The sequence below is a fragment of the Carassius gibelio genome, chromosome B22 (genome assembly GCF_023724105.1).
Source record: "Carassius gibelio isolate Cgi1373 ecotype wild population from Czech Republic chromosome B22, carGib1.2-hapl.c, whole genome shotgun sequence".
In the NCBI taxonomy this organism is placed as follows: Eukaryota; Metazoa; Chordata; class Actinopteri; order Cypriniformes; family Cyprinidae; genus Carassius; species Carassius gibelio.
In genome coordinates this window covers 46,203,034-46,208,033 of record NC_068417.1, presented here as the reverse complement: position 1 = coordinate 46,208,033, position 5,000 = coordinate 46,203,034, and the positions used below count along the sequence as shown (strand labels likewise).

At 36.1% G+C, this 5,000-nt stretch overlaps 1 non-coding gene across 1 annotated transcript in view; it reads left to right on the top strand.

The window, feature by feature from the left end:
- The first annotated feature begins 4,932 nt into the window (after positions 1-4,932).
- LOC127989067 (5S ribosomal RNA) overlaps positions 4,933-5,000 on the top strand; it is a 119-nt gene continuing 51 nt past the window's right edge. Inside the window, exon 1 of the ribosomal RNA XR_008162218.1 lies at positions 4,933-5,000. This exon is cut by the window's right edge and continues 51 nt beyond it. This is a non-coding gene — a ribosomal RNA (5S ribosomal RNA).

Sequence of the window (5,000 nt, the reverse complement as noted above, 5' to 3'; positions counted from 1 at the left end):
ATAAATGTGATAAACAAGGACATTATGCTAGAGAGTGCAAAGAACCGAGTGATGTACATTATGGTGATGTGATGGGGGGAGCAGATTTGTCCAGTGGGGTAAACGAGGAGGAGAATGGATCTGTTCATGGAGGCACACTAGGGAATACTTTGGACGACTTTGAAAGTCAGCTGTTGCATTCAGTGCTAAAAGATCACACAGCTCAAAGTGCTGGAGCAGGACTGGTTAAGAGTTGCATGGACAGTCAAGTAAAGAACAGGTTTGTGGGTAAAGCAACTATGGGCAATGCTACTTCACAATCATTGGCCTCTGTTAAGACTGCTCTCAAGTGTGATGGAAATGAAAATGTTGATGATGTTGATGATGATGATGATGATGATGATGATGATGATGATGATGATGATTATGATTTGTATGAGGAAGGGAGAAGTGAAAATCTGCAACTGCTTGTTAGGAAAAAAAGAACACTAAATGACAAGGGAGAGAAAGGAAACATGAAGAAAAAGAAATGAGGGCTATCTTTTCTCTTTTGTTTTCACCCTTACTGCTGCTATGATTAAAATTGTGTCCCTAAATGCTAATGGTCTTGGTAACATGTGTAAATTTGAAAATATCATAACAGCTGTGAAAGCAGACATTTATTGTTTCCAAGAAACAAATTGGGATAGCAGCAAAATGAGAGAAGTGAAGAGGAAATGGTCTCATCATATTTTTGTAAGTCATGGCAGTAGGAGGGCTTGTGGAGTGGCTTGTTTAGTTAAAAGCAACGTAGTACAAAATGTTAAGGAAGTTTATGCTGATAATGAAGGAAGAGTTTTAATTATAGATTTTGAGTTTCAAAACTGTGTTTACAAGTTGATTAATGTTTATGCACCGAATAATGAAAAAGAAAGAAGGATGCTTTTTAAGCATTTAAGAACACTTTGCACGGATAACTGCATCTGTGTGGGTGATTTTAATGTTTGGTGCAGTAGAATGGATGCTGCAAATGATATGAGCTACAGAAGGGACTCATCAAGGATTGAACTTATAAACCTAATGAATAAAGTGAACCTGGTTGATCTCTGGAGATTAGAAAACCCTGATAAAAGAGGGTATTCAAGAAGACAGATTGTGCTCAATTCTTTAAAACAAAGCAGAATTGATCTTTGTCTGGTGAGGCAGAACATAGTTCAGTGTATTAAAAATATAACTTATAAGTTCATAGCATTTAGTGACCATGCAGTCCTGGAATTTCAAGTGGGTCAAAGAATGCAACACAAAGGTGGGGGGCTCTGGTGTTTCAATGCAAGTTTATTAAATGATGTTAATTATAGGGCTAAGATCTATGAGTGTATAAAATCTGAATGGGGAAGAAAGCTAGGCTTTGAAAATGTGTGTGTAAAGTGGGAGGGTTTAAAGCTGAAAATGAAGATGCTGAGTATTAAACATGCAAAGGAAAAGAATAGCATGGAGAGGAGGGATTACAAAGATCTGCAAAATAAAATTTCTGTAGAACTGGAACAGATAAGCAGTGATCCAAATCATGATTTGACAAATTATTTAAAATTTAAGGCTGATTTGAATAAACATGAAATTAAAAGATGTAAGGGAGCTATTGTAAGAAGTAGGGTGAAGTATGCCTTAGAGGGTGAGAAATGCACGTCCTTTTTTTTGGGCATGGAGAGGCAAAATCAGAGAAAAATCTGTATTACCGAGTTGGAAGATGGGAAGGGTAAAAAAGTGAGTGATTTGGTAGGGATTTTGGATACTGTTGAATCCTTTTATAGGTCACTATTCAAGAAAGAAGGGGTAAATATGGAATGTATGGGAAAGGTGTTAAGTACAGTTAGTGCTAGATTGTCAGATATAGACAGGATGCTCTGTGATAATGATATCTCTATGTTGGAAATCAATGAGGCAATCTCCAGTCTAAACATTAATAAGAGCCCAGGCTCAGATGGCCTAACTGCTGAGTTTTATAGAACTTTTAGGGATGTTCTAGGGCCAATATTGTTAGAGCTATATCAGTATATGGAAGAAAAGCAGGATGTGCCTAAGACAATGGTTGCAGGAGTGTTAAGCATTTTATTTAAAAATAAAGGGAGTAGATTAAGATTAGAAAATTATAGACCAATTAGTCTCTTAAATACTGATTACAAAATATTGGCAAAAATTCTAGCGAATAGGCTAAAAAAGGTAATAGGGAGTATTGTTGCCCCAACACAGGCTTATAGTATACCTGGGAGAGATATTGCTGATATTATAAGTACAATTAGAGATGTTGTTTTTTATATGAAGAAAGAAGGAGGCATTCTGTTAAGTTTGGACTTAAATAAAGCTTTTGATAGGGTGGAGCATACATTTTTGGAGAAAGCTTTGGAAACGTTCGGATTTGGGGGTAGATTTAGATCGTGGATAAAGCTGCTTTATAATAGTGCACATAGTGTGGTGAAGTGTAATGGTTTGATAACAGATGAGTTTGTTGTAGAGAGGTCCATAAGGCAGGGTTGCCCTTTGTCTGCCCTGCTCTATTGTATAACTGTTGAGCCTCTGGCAACTTTAATAAAAGCAGATAAGGAGCTGAAGTCTATCAAATTCGCAGGAGACGGGGTCAGCTTAATTCATCAATATGCAGATGATACTACATTTACTGTGAGGGATATGGATAGTATAACGAGGATAATGGAGCACATGAATACATATGGTAGAGCGGCTGGGGCAAAAATTAATGTTGAAAAGTCTGAAATCATGTTCTTTGGGGAAAATAAAATATCTGAGTGTGGTATTCCTTTTAAAGCTGTTAAGGATTATATTAAAGTACTGGGGGTTAATATAGGTATTGAAGATAGTAAGGCGAGGGATGTTTCTTGGTCGGTAGTCCTACAGAAGATAAGGCGAATTGTGAGCTACTGGAAATTAAGAGGTCTTACACTGAAAGGGAAAGTCACTGTTATCAATGTATTGTTAATGTCAAGATTTGTTCATTCACTGAGTGTGCTGGACATGCCAGAGTGGGTTTTAAAAGATGCAAACTCCATTGTAGTAGATTTCTTGTGGGGAGGGAAAAATGTAAGGATCTCAAAAAAGGTACTGATTGCAGATATCAAGGAGGGAGGCTTGAAATTGATGGACTTGGATGTAAAGAGAAAAGCATTACGGCTTAAAATTGTTAAGAAATATTTATATAGTAAAGAAATATATGGTTGGAAATATTGTATGAAGGATTGTTTGGAGAAGTTTGGGACATGTAACCAGAGTAATCTTTTTATGTGTTTAAAGGAGTCCATGATAAAGGATATGCCACAATTCTATAAAGAAGTCTTCCAAGCTTGGGCTGAATTTCTGCCGCAGGTGTCTTATAAGTGTAATTTGCCTGAATTAGTACTAAATCAACCAGTGTTTTTGAATCCTAAGATATTAGGTAAAGGGAAAATGTTGGAAAACAAAAGTTTTATGAAGGTTGGTCTATACCAGATAAAGGACTATATGTATGAAGTTGTCCCAGGTTTCTTGCCCTCACAGGCAATCCTGGATATTGTAATGGAAGAGAATGAAAATATCAGAAAAGGTACAGTGCTTAATATTTTTGAAAAAATTAAGAATAGCATTCCAAGAGATTGGATTGCTCTGATAGAAAAACAAGTTTCAAAAACAAAAGAGTACAAGTTTCCCGAAATGTATATTGTACAGAGTGGTTGCATGGTAGAATTGTCAAAGGTTCCATTAAAAGCTTTCTATAGGATTATGGTGAAAAAAGAAGTTAGAAGACCTGCTGCTGAAATTTATTGGAGAAATCTATTCCCGGAGTTAAAACCAGAAATGCTGTGGATAAACCTAGGTGTTAGATACAATTCAATGGAATGTGAACATAATGATTTCATATTGCGACATAATAGAGTATATACAAAGGAGGTTTTGCATCAGGTTGACAAAAGCATTGCGAGAGAATGTGATGTGTGTGACAGCGAGGTTGAGACCTTAATGCATTTTTATGTAGAATGTCAGAGTTTAAAAGATTATCATGAATTATTAAAGCAATGTGTGAGGAAGAATTGGGAGGAAATACAATTTGTGGATAACGAGTGGGGCAAGATATTTTTGTTTGGTATGGTACAGGAAAAGAAGGTAAGAGGGAATGTGCAGCTCTTAAATATGATGTTAAGTTTTGCAAGGTATGCAGTACGATTGAGGAGAAATGTAGCATATTTTGAAAAAAGAAAAGAAAATGTATGGTGTATTTTCAGGACTTTGATAAAGCAACACATAAAGATGATTAAAATATATATGTGTGAGGAATTCTGTAACTTTTTTGTTGAGGGAAGCAAATTTATTTCTGTTACAGAATTGAACGAACTTGTATTTAATTTTTGAAAAGTGTAAATGGAGGGTTGTTGAAAATGTAATGTTGAAATATATTATGTATTTACTGTAAATGTCGAAATTATTTTATAATAAAAAAAAAAAAAAAAAAAAAAGCTATGCCCGATCTCGTCTGATCTCGGAAGCTAAGCAGGTTTGGGCCTGGTTAGTACTTGGATGGGAGACCGCCTGGGAATACCGGGTGCTGTAAGCTTTTTGGACATTTTTCACTTAGTATATAATAATTTTGCCAAAAAATAGAGTCAATGCCCGATCTCTGAATATTAGCAGGTTTGGGCCTGGTTAGTACATGGATGGGAGGTTGCTTGGGAATACCAGGTGCTTTAATCTTTTTGGAAAATTTCACGAATTATATAATAATCTTTCATTAAAAAAAAAAAAAAAAAAAAAAAAAAGAGTCAATGCCCGATCTCTGAATCTTAGCAGGTTTAGGTCTGGTTAGTACTTTGATGAGAGACTGCCTAGGAATACCAGGTGCTTTAAGCTTTTGGGTTTTCTTTCCTACTTATATAATGTACTGGCGATTAGATTGGCTGGTCTTTAAATAGCCCTCTCTTTGCAACAGTCTTCGCTTACGGCCATACCAACCTGGCTATGCCCGATCTCGTCTGATCTCGGAAGCTAAGCAGGTTTGGGCC